Source organism: Giraffa tippelskirchi, chromosome X, assembly GCF_054371585.1.
Source record: "Giraffa tippelskirchi isolate mGirTip1 chromosome X, T2T-mGirTip1v1.2.pri, whole genome shotgun sequence".
Lineage (NCBI taxonomy): Eukaryota > Metazoa > Chordata > Mammalia > Artiodactyla > Giraffidae > Giraffa > Giraffa tippelskirchi.
The window spans coordinates 21,727,146-21,739,109 of NC_137289.1; the positions used below are offsets into that span (position 1 = coordinate 21,727,146).

An 11,964-nucleotide genomic window follows, 5' to 3' on the forward strand; every position below is an offset into this window, starting at 1 on the left:
CGTCTGGTCAAAGCAATGGTTTTTCTGGCAGGCATGCATGGATGTGAGAGTTGGAATATAAGGACAGGTGAGCATCAAAGCATTGATGCTTTTGAGCTGTGGTGTGGCAGGAGACTCTTGAGAGTCCCTTGGACTGCACAGAGATCCAACCAGTCCATCCTAAAGGAAATCTACCCCGAATATACATTGGAGGGACTGATGCTGAAGCTGAAACTCCTATATTTTGGTCGTCTGATACGAAGAACTGACTCACTTGACAAGACCTTGATAGCGGGAAAGACTGAAAGTGGGAAGAGAAGGGGATGACAGAGGATGAGATGGGTGGATGGCATCACTGACTCCATGGACATGAGTTGGAGCAAGCTCTGGGAGTTGGTGATGGAAAGGAAAGCCTGGCGTGCTGCAGTCCGTGGGGTTGCAAAGAGTTGGACACGACTGAGCTACTGAACTGCACTCTAGCTAAGGCCATTTATGAGATGGAAAATACTTGTTTTTTTCCAATTATATATGATGATAGTATGAGACAAAGTCACGTGTGCCATCTGATTGGAATTGATAGCCATGTAAGAGTGTATGATTACAAGTAGGGCATTGTCTGCATTCAGTCATGAGAAGTATCTGGGTCATCCTAGAGCTTCACCAAATGGCTTCTTCAACTCAACACACAAAGCCTAGAATATGAAGACTCCAGCAAATTTGGGAAGTGTGTGTGTTATTCCCTCAGTTGTGCCTGACTCTTTGGACCCCACGGACTCTTTAGACCCACCAGGCTCCTCTTGTCCATTGAATTCTCCAGGCCAGAATACTGGAGTGCATAGCCAGGACCTTTTCCAGGGAATCTTCCTGACCCGTGGATCAAACCTGGGTCTCTTGCATTGCAGGCGGATGCTTTACCATCTGAGTGAGACAAGATAATAAACATGTGGCCTGTTGCCTAGATTTGGCAAGTCCTTAGGTATAGTCAATTTCTTTTGTGTCTTACGCATGGATGCCAGAGGTTTGCCACTTGATGCCTCCAAACAGTTTGATAGTTTGAAAAAATGCTGGAGATAAAAAAAAAAAAAGAAGGGATCACGTAAAAATTGAAATCTGGAAAACAGAAGATGAGTGATAAAGTTGGGTACCTTTGTCCAATGGAAACCAAAAAGAAAATGTAGAAATATAACCAGGTTTCTCTGAATTGAGTCAAATACAAGTCAGCCATATTTCCTGGTGTCTGTCTGTTTATGGTGTCTTTTTCAGGTTCAAAGGGCAGAGGCAGAAGAATGGTTGAAACAAGATGTCTCTCTTCTGGGACAGCACTGCCATCGTGCGGAAACAGTTTGATCAGGCCAAAGCTGTGAGCTGCTCTTCCTTGCGAGGCCTAGCAGTGGAGGCCGGTCAGATCAACTTAGGAACAACAGAACCTGAACTCAAGCCTGGCCCTCAACCTTTTCTGTGTGATCTGGCAGGATCGGTGGACAGTCAGGTTCTAGGCTTAGTGTCTGATCAGTGAGGGCCCAGGACCACGGAGCCCTCCAGCTGCTGCCAGGAAGTCCAGTCACAGGAAGGAGGTAAGCGGGGCCTCAGTTTCCTAACATTGTGGTGGGCCTTAGAGCCAAGCACTGAAAATGGGGGCACTTGTCTTGTGAATCTGCCCTTTGTAGGGCCTGGGCCCATTGTGACAGGAGTGACAGAGTGCAATGGACTGGCCTAATGCCAAGTACCTTAAATAGGTGATGCCATTGACGAAGTTGAGGGTGACCAAAGGTCTAAATAAAGTACCATGGCTTGGAGCAAGAAGGACCTGTATGGAAGGAATGGGAATACACTGACTTGCTGGTTTGAGTCAGAATATTTTCTAGGAGCCTGCAGATGCTCAAGTGGATGAAAATCACAAATGTAGTGGAAGGCCTACATTGTCTGAACCCACCCACCAGCTGCGAACTTCTGTGTCTTTGCAGGTTCACTCTAAAGCCCAGGGTCAATACCTTTGTCCTGACCTGACGCTGATGTTATCTCAGTTCTTGCAGGGGAGCGGGGCAAAGACCTGGCTTTGGGGTTGGTGTGTGCTAAGTCTCTTGAGTCATGTCAGACTCTGTGCGACGCTATGGACTGCAGCCTGCCAGGGAGGATAGCATTATTTCCTTCCTGTGCTTTAAGATGGAAAGCAAACTGCTGTACTTTACTTTATTTGGGGGGACTCCAAAATCACTGCAGATGGTGACTGCAGCCATGAAATTAAAAGACGCTTGCTCCTTGGAAGTAAAGCTATGAGCAACCTAGACAGCATATTAAAAAACAGAGACATTTCTTTGCCAACAAAGGTCCGTCTGGTCAAAGCAATGGTTTTTCTGGCAGGCATGCATGGATGTGAGAGTTGGAATATAAGGACAGGTGAGCATCAAAGCATTGATGCTTTTGAGCTGTGGTGTGGCAGGAGACTCTTGAGAGTCCCTTGGACTGCACAGAGATCCAACCAGTCCATCCTAAAGGAAATCTACCCCGAATATACATTGGAGGGACTGATGCTGAAGCTGAAACTCCTATATTTTGGTCGTCTGATACGAAGAACTGACTCACTTGACAAGACCTTGATAGCGGGAAAGACTGAAAGTGGGAAGAGAAGGGGATGACAGAGGATGAGATGGGTGGATGGCATCACTGACTCCATGGACATGAGTTGGAGCAAGCTCTGGGAGTTGGTGATGGAAAGGAAAGCCTGGCGTGCTGCAGTCCGTGGGGTTGCAAAGAGTTGGACACGACTGAGCTACTGAACTGCACTCTAGCTAAGGCCATTTATGAGATGGAAAATACTTGTTTTTTTCCAATTATATATGATGATAGTATGAGACAAAGTCACGTGTGCCATCTGATTGGAATTGATAGCCGTGTAAGAGTGTATGATTACAAGTAGGGCATTGTCTGCATTCAGTCATGAGAAGTATCTGGGTCATCCTAGAGCTTCACCAAATGGCTTCTTCAACTCAACACACAAAGCCTAGAATATGAAGACTCCAGCAAATTTGGGAAGTGTGTGTGTTATTCCCTCAGTTGTGCCTGACTCTTTGGACCCCACGGACTCTTTAGACCCACCAGGCTCCTCTTGTCCATTGAATTCTCCAGGCCAGAATACTGGAGTGCATAGCCAGGACCTTTTCCAGGGAATCTTCCTGACCCGTGGATCAAACCTGGGTCTCTTGCATTGCAGGCGGATGCTTTACCATCTGAGTGAGACAAGATAATAAACATGTGGCCTGTTGCCTAGATTTGGCAAGTCCTTAGGTATAGTCAATTTCTTTTGTGTCTTACGCATGGATGCCAGAGGTTTGCCACTTGATGCCTCCAAACAGTTTGATAGTTTGAAAAAATGCTGGAGATAAAAAAAAAAAAAGAAGGGATCACGTAAAAATTGAAATCTGGAAAACAGAAGATGAGTGATAAAGTTGGGTACCTTTGTCCAATGGAAACCAAAAAGAAAATGTAGAAATATAACCAGGTTTCTCTGAATTGAGTCAAATACAAGTCAGCCATATTTCCTGGTGTCTGTCTGTTTATGGTGTCTTTTTCAGGTTCAAAGGGCAGAGGCAGAAGAATGGTTGAAACAAGATGTCTCTCTTCTGGGACAGCACTGCCATCGTGCGGAAACAGTTTGATCAGGCCAAAGCTGTGAGCTGCTCTTCCTTGCGAGGCCTAGCAGTGGAGGCCGGTCAGATCAACTTAGGAACAACAGAACCTGAACTCAAGCCTGGCCCTCAACCTTTTCTGTGTGATCTGGCAGGATCGGTGGACAGTCAGGTTCTAGGCTTAGTGTCTGATCAGTGAGGGCCCAGGACCACGGAGCCCTCCAGCTGCTGCCAGGAAGTCCAGTCACAGGAAGGAGGTAAGCGGGGCCTCAGTTTCCTAACATTGTGGTGGGCCTTAGAGCCAAGCACTGAAAATGGGGGCACTTGTCTTGTGAATCTGCCCTTTGTAGGGCCTGGGCCCATTGTGACAGGAGTGACAGAGTGCAATGGACTGGCCTAATGCCAAGTACCTTAAATAGGTGATGCCATTGACGAAGTTGAGGGTGACCAAAGGTCTAAATAAAGTACCATGGCTTGGAGCAAGAAGGACCTGTATGGAAGGAATGGGAATACACTGACTTGCTGGTTTGAGTCAGAATATTTTCTAGGAGCCTGCAGATGCTCAAGTGGATGAAAATCACAAATGTAGTGGAAGGCCTACATTGTCTGAACCCACCCACCAGCTGCGAACTTCTGTGTCTTTGCAGGTTCACTCTAAAGCCCAGGGTCAATACCTTTGTCCTGACCTGACGCTGATGTTATCTCAGTTCTTGCAGGGGAGCGGGGCAAAGACCTGGCTTTGGGGTTGGTGTGTGCTAAGTCTCTTGAGTCATGTCAGACTCTGTGCGACGCTATGGACTGCAGCCTGCCAGGGAGGATAGCATTATTTCCTTCCTGTGCTTTAAGATGGAAAGCAAACTGCTGTACTTTACTTTATTTGGGGGGACTCCAAAATCACTGCAGATGGTGACTGCAGCCATGAAATTAAAAGACGCTTGCTCCTTGGAAGTAAAGCTATGAGCAACCTAGACAGCATATTAAAAAACAGAGACATTTCTTTGCCAACAAAGGTCCGTCTGGTCAAAGCAATGGTTTTTCTGGCAGGCATGCATGGATGTGAGAGTTGGAATATAAGGACAGGTGAGCATCAAAGCATTGATGCTTTTGAGCTGTGGTGTGGCAGGAGACTCTTGAGAGTCCCTTGGACTGCACAGAGATCCAACCAGTCCATCCTAAAGGAAATCTACCCCGAATATACATTGGAGGGACTGATGCTGAAGCTGAAACTCCTATATTTTGGTCGTCTGATACGAAGAACTGACTCACTTGACAAGACCTTGATAGCGGGAAAGACTGAAAGTGGGAAGAGAAGGGGATGACAGAGGATGAGATGGGTGGATGGCATCACTGACTCCATGGACATGAGTTGGAGCAAGCTCTGGGAGTTGGTGATGGAAAGGAAAGCCTGGCGTGCTGCAGTCCGTGGGGTTGCAAAGAGTTGGACACGACTGAGCTACTGAACTGCACTCTAGCTAAGGCCATTTATGAGATGGAAAATACTTGTTTTTTTCCAATTATATATGATGATAGTATGAGACAAAGTCACGTGTGCCATCTGATTGGAATTGATAGCCGTGTAAGAGTGTATGATTACAAGTAGGGCATTGTCTGCATTCAGTCATGAGAAGTATCTGGGTCATCCTAGAGCTTCACCAAATGGCTTCTTCAACTCAACACACAAAGCCTAGAATATGAAGACTCCAGCAAATTTGGGAAGTGTGTGTGTTATTCCCTCAGTTGTGCCTGACTCTTTGGACCCCACGGACTCTTTAGACCCACCAGGCTCCTCTTGTCCATTGAATTCTCCAGGCCAGAATACTGGAGTGCATAGCCAGGACCTTTTCCAGGGAATCTTCCTGACCCGTGGATCAAACCTGGGTCTCTTGCATTGCAGGCGGATGCTTTACCATCTGAGTGAGACAAGATAATAAACATGTGGCCTGTTGCCTAGGTTTGGCAAGTCCTTAGGTATAGTCAATTTCTTTTGTGTCTTACGCATGGATGCCAGAGGTTTGCCACTTGATGCCTCCAAACAGTTTGATAGTTTGAAAAAATGCTGGAGATAAAAAAAAAAAAAGAAGGGATCACGTAAAAATTGAAATCTGGAAAACAGAAGATGAGTGATAAAGTTGGGTACCTTTGTCCAATGGAAACCAAAAAGAAAATGTAGAAATATAACCAGGTTTCTCTGAATTGAGTCAAATACAAGTCAGCCATATTTCCTGGTGTCTGTCTGTTTATGGTGTCTTTTTCAGGTTCAAAGGGCAGAGGCAGAAGAATGGTTGAAACAAGATGTCTCTCTTCTGGGACAGCACTGCCATCGTGCGGAAACAGTTTGATCAGGCCAAAGCTGTGAGCTGCTCTTCCTTGCGAGGCCTAGCAGTGGAGGCCGGTCAGATCAACTTAGGAACAACAGAACCTGAACTCAAGCCTGGCCCTCAACCTTTTCTGTGTGATCTGGCAGGATCGGTGGACAGTCAGGTTCTAGGCTTAGTGTCTGATCAGTGAGGGCCCAGGACCACGGAGCCCTCCAGCTGCTGCCAGGAAGTCCAGTCACAGGAAGGAGGTAAGCGGGGCCTCAGTTTCCTAACATTGTGGTGGGCCTTAGAGCCAAGCACTGAAAATGGGGGCACTTGTCTTGTGAATCTGCCCTTTGTAGGGCCTGGGCCCATTGTGACAGGAGTGACAGAGTGCAATGGACTGGCCTAATGCCAAGTACCTTAAATAGGTGATGCCATTGACGAAGTTGAGGGTGACCAAAGGTCTAAATAAAGTACCATGGCTTGGAGCAAGAAGGACCTGTATGGAAGGAATGGGAATACACTGACTTGCTGGTTTGAGTCAGAATATTTTCTAGGAGCCTGCAGATGCTCAAGTGGATGAAAATCACAAATGTAGTGGAAGGCCTACATTGTCTGAACCCACCCACCAGCTGCGAACTTCTGTGTCTTTGCAGGTTCACTCTAAAGCCCAGGGTCAATACCTTTGTCCTGACCTGACGCTGATGTTATCTCAGTTCTTGCAGGGGAGCGGGGCAAAGACCTGGCTTTGGGGTTGGTGTGTGCTAAGTCTCTTGAGTCATGTCAGACTCTGTGCGACGCTATGGACTGCAGCCTGCCAGGGAGGATAGCATTATTTCCTTCCTGTGCTTTAAGATGGAAAGCAAACTGCTGTACTTTACTTTATTTGGGGGGACTCCAAAATCACTGCAGATGGTGACTGCAGCCATGAAATTAAAAGACGCTTGCTCCTTGGAAGTAAAGCTATGAGCAACCTAGACAGCATATTAAAAAACAGAGACATTTCTTTGCCAACAAAGGTCCGTCTGGTCAAAGCAATGGTTTTTCTGGCAGGCATGCATGGATGTGAGAGTTGGAATATAAGGACAGGTGAGCATCAAAGCATTGATGCTTTTGAGCTGTGGTGTGGCAGGAGACTCTTGAGAGTCCCTTGGACTGCACAGAGATCCAACCAGTCCATCCTAAAGGAAATCTACCCCGAATATACATTGGAGGGACTGATGCTGAAGCTGAAACTCCTATATTTTGGTCGTCTGATACGAAGAACTGACTCACTTGACAAGACCTTGATAGCGGGAAAGACTGAAAGTGGGAAGAGAAGGGGATGACAGAGGATGAGATGGGTGGATGGCATCACTGACTCCATGGACATGAGTTGGAGCAAGCTCTGGGAGTTGGTGATGGAAAGGAAAGCCTGGCGTGCTGCAGTCCGTGGGGTTGCAAAGAGTTGGACACGACTGAGCTACTGAACTGCACTCTAGCTAAGGCCATTTATGAGATGGAAAATACTTGTTTTTTTCCAATTATATATGATGATAGTATGAGACAAAGTCACGTGTGCCATCTGATTGGAATTGATAGCCGTGTAAGAGTGTATGATTACAAGTAGGGCATTGTCTGCATTCAGTCATGAGAAGTATCTGGGTCATCCTAGAGCTTCACCAAATGGCTTCTTCAACTCAACACACAAAGCCTAGAATATGAAGACTCCAGCAAATTTGGGAAGTGTGTGTGTTATTCCCTCAGTTGTGCCTGACTCTTTGGACCCCACGGACTCTTTAGACCCACCAGGCTCCTCTTGTCCATTGAATTCTCCAGGCCAGAATACTGGAGTGCATAGCCAGGACCTTTTCCAGGGAATCTTCCTGACCCGTGGATCAAACCTGGGTCTCTTGCATTGCAGGCGGATGCTTTACCATCTGAGTGAGACAAGATAATAAACATGTGGCCTGTTGCCTAGGTTTGGCAAGTCCTTAGGTATAGTCAATTTCTTTTGTGTCTTACGCATGGATGCCAGAGGTTTGCCACTTGATGCCTCCAAACAGTTTGATAGTTTGAAAAAATGCTGGAGATAAAAAAAAAAAAAGAAGGGATCACGTAAAAATTGAAATCTGGAAAACAGAAGATGAGTGATAAAGTTGGGTACCTTTGTCCAATGGAAACCAAAAAGAAAATGTAGAAATATAACCAGGTTTCTCTGAATTGAGTCAAATACAAGTCAGCCATATTTCCTGGTGTCTGTCTGTTTATGGTGTCTTTTTCAGGTTCAAAGGGCAGAGGCAGAAGAATGGTTGAAACAAGATGTCTCTCTTCTGGGACAGCACTGCCATCGTGCGGAAACAGTTTGATCAGGCCAAAGCTGTGAGCTGCTCTTCCTTGCGAGGCCTAGCAGTGGAGGCCGGTCAGATCAACTTAGGAACAACAGAACCTGAACTCAAGCCTGGCCCTCAACCTTTTCTGTGTGATCTGGCAGGATCGGTGGACAGTCAGGTTCTAGGCTTAGTGTCTGATCAGTGAGGGCCCAGGACCACGGAGCCCTCCAGCTGCTGCCAGGAAGTCCAGTCACAGGAAGGAGGTAAGCGGGGCCTCAGTTTCCTAACATTGTGGTGGGCCTTAGAGCCAAGCACTGAAAATGGGGGCACTTGTCTTGTGAATCTGCCCTTTGTAGGGCCTGGGCCCATTGTGACAGGAGTGACAGAGTGCAATGGACTGGCCTAATGCCAAGTACCTTAAATAGGTGATGCCATTGACGAAGTTGAGGGTGACCAAAGGTCTAAATAAAGTACCATGGCTTGGAGCAAGAAGGACCTGTATGGAAGGAATGGGAATACACTGACTTGCTGGTTTGAGTCAGAATATTTTCTAGGAGCCTGCAGATGCTCAAGTGGATGAAAATCACAAATGTAGTGGAAGGCCTACATTGTCTGAACCCACCCACCAGCTGCGAACTTCTGTGTCTTTGCAGGTTCACTCTAAAGCCCAGGGTCAATACCTTTGTCCTGACCTGACGCTGATGTTATCTCAGTTCTTGCAGGGGAGCGGGGCAAAGACCTGGCTTTGGGGTTGGTGTGTGCTAAGTCTCTTGAGTCATGTCAGACTCTGTGCGACGCTATGGACTGCAGCCTGCCAGGGAGGATAGCATTATTTCCTTCCTGTGCTTTAAGATGGAAAGCAAACTGCTGTACTTTACTTTATTTGGGGGGACTCCAAAATCACTGCAGATGGTGACTGCAGCCATGAAATTAAAAGACGCTTGCTCCTTGGAAGTAAAGCTATGAGCAACCTAGACAGCATATTAAAAAACAGAGACATTTCTTTGCCAACAAAGGTCCGTCTGGTCAAAGCAATGGTTTTTCTGGCAGGCATGCATGGATGTGAGAGTTGGAATATAAGGACAGGTGAGCATCAAAGCATTGATGCTTTTGAGCTGTGGTGTGGCAGGAGACTCTTGAGAGTCCCTTGGACTGCACAGAGATCCAACCAGTCCATCCTAAAGGAAATCTACCCCGAATATACATTGGAGGGACTGATGCTGAAGCTGAAACTCCTATATTTTGGTCGTCTGATACGAAGAACTGACTCACTTGACAAGACCTTGATAGCGGGAAAGACTGAAAGTGGGAAGAGAAGGGGATGACAGAGGATGAGATGGGTGGATGGCATCACTGACTCCATGGACATGAGTTGGAGCAAGCTCTGGGAGTTGGTGATGGAAAGGAAAGCCTGGCGTGCTGCAGTCCGTGGGGTTGCAAAGAGTTGGACACGACTGAGCTACTGAACTGCACTCTAGCTAAGGCCATTTATGAGATGGAAAATACTTGTTTTTTTCCAATTATATATGATGATAGTATGAGACAAAGTCACGTGTGCCATCTGATTGGAATTGATAGCCGTGTAAGAGTGTATGATTACAAGTAGGGCATTGTCTGCATTCAGTCATGAGAAGTATCTGGGTCATCCTAGAGCTTCACCAAATGGCTTCTTCAACTCAACACACAAAGCCTAGAATATGAAGACTCCAGCAAATTTGGGAAGTGTGTGTGTTATTCCCTCAGTTGTGCCTGACTCTTTGGACCCCACGGACTCTTTAGACCCACCAGGCTCCTCTTGTCCATTGAATTCTCCAGGCCAGAATACTGGAGTGCATAGCCAGGACCTTTTCCAGGGAATCTTCCTGACCCGTGGATCAAACCTGGGTCTCTTGCATTGCAGGCGGATGCTTTACCATCTGAGTGAGACAAGATAATAAACATGTGGCCTGTTGCCTAGGTTTGGCAAGTCCTTAGGTATAGTCAATTTCTTTTGTGTCTTACGCATGGATGCCAGAGGTTTGCCACTTGATGCCTCCAAACAGTTTGATAGTTTGAAAAAATGCTGGAGATAAAAAAAAAAAAAGAAGGGATCACGTAAAAATTGAAATCTGGAAAACAGAAGATGAGTGATAAAGTTGGGTACCTTTGTCCAATGGAAACCAAAAAGAAAATGTAGAAATATAACCAGGTTTCTCTGAATTGAGTCAAATACAAGTCAGCCATATTTCCTGGTGTCTGTCTGTTTATGGTGTCTTTTTCAGGTTCAAAGGGCAGAGGCAGAAGAATGGTTGAAACAAGATGTCTCTCTTCTGGGACAGCACTGCCATCGTGCGGAAACAGTTTGATCAGGCCAAAGCTGTGAGCTGCTCTTCCTTGCGAGGCCTAGCAGTGGAGGCCGGTCAGATCAACTTAGGAACAACAGAACCTGAACTCAAGCCTGGCCCTCAACCTTTTCTGTGTGATCTGGCAGGATCGGTGGACAGTCAGGTTCTAGGCTTAGTGTCTGATCAGTGAGGGCCCAGGACCACGGAGCCCTCCAGCTGCTGCCAGGAAGTCCAGTCACAGGAAGGAGGTAAGCGGGGCCTCAGTTTCCTAACATTGTGGTGGGCCTTAGAGCCAAGCACTGAAAATGGGGGCACTTGTCTTGTGAATCTGCCCTTTGTAGGGCCTGGGCCCATTGTGACAGGAGTGACAGAGTGCAATGGACTGGCCTAATGCCAAGTACCTTAAATAGGTGATGCCATTGACGAAGTTGAGGGTGACCAAAGGTCTAAATAAAGTACCATGGCTTGGAGCAAGAAGGACCTGTATGGAAGGAATGGGAATACACTGACTTGCTGGTTTGAGTCAGAATATTTTCTAGGAGCCTGCAGATGCTCAAGTGGATGAAAATCACAAATGTAGTGGAAGGCCTACATTGTCTGAACCCACCCACCAGCTGCGAACTTCTGTGTCTTTGCAGGTTCACTCTAAAGCCCAGGGTCAATACCTTTGTCCTGACCTGACGCTGATGTTATCTCAGTTCTTGCAGGGGAGCGGGGCAAAGACCTGGCTTTGGGGTTGGTGTGTGCTAAGTCTCTTGAGTCATGTCAGACTCTGTGCGACGCTATGGACTGCAGCCTGCCAGGGAGGATAGCATTATTTCCTTCCTGTGCTTTAAGATGGAAAGCAAACTGCTGTACTTTACTTTATTTGGGGGGACTCCAAAATCACTGCAGATGGTGACTGCAGCCATGAAATTAAAAGACGCTTGCTCCTTGGAAGTAAAGCTATGAGCAACCTAGACAGCATATTAAAAAACAGAGACATTTCTTTGCCAACAAAGGTCCGTCTGGTCAAAGCAATGGTTTTTCTGGCAGGCATGCATGGATGTGAGAGTTGGAATATAAGGACAGGTGAGCATCAAAGCATTGATGCTTTTGAGCTGTGGTGTGGCAGGAGACTCTTGAGAGTCCCTTGGACTGCACAGAGATCCAACCAGTCCATCCTAAAGGAAATCTACCCCGAATATACATTGGAGGGACTGATGCTGAAGCTGAAACTCCTATATTTTGGTCGTCTGATACGAAGAACTGACTCACTTGACAAGACCTTGATAGCGGGAAAGACTGAAAGTGGGAAGAGAAGGGGATGACAGAGGATGAGATGGGTGGATGGCATCACTGACTCCATGGACATGAGTTGGAGCAAGCTCTGGGAGTTGGTGATGGAAAGGAAAGCCTGGCGTGCTGCAGTCCGTGGGGTTGC

The 11,964-nt window shown here is 46.8% G+C and overlaps 1 long non-coding RNA gene across 1 annotated transcript in view; it reads left to right on the plus strand.

The window, feature by feature from the left end:
• LOC145536976 (uncharacterized) overlaps positions 1 to 11,964 on the plus strand; it is a 145,205-nt gene that overhangs the window by 86,327 nt on the left and 46,914 nt on the right. Inside the window, exons 39-43 of the long non-coding RNA XR_014076110.1 lie at positions 1,243 to 1,553; positions 3,552 to 3,862; positions 5,861 to 6,171; positions 8,170 to 8,480; positions 10,479 to 10,789. This is a non-coding gene — a long non-coding RNA (uncharacterized LOC145536976). The remainder of the gene's footprint in view (positions 1 to 1,242; positions 1,554 to 3,551; positions 3,863 to 5,860; positions 6,172 to 8,169; positions 8,481 to 10,478; positions 10,790 to 11,964) is intronic.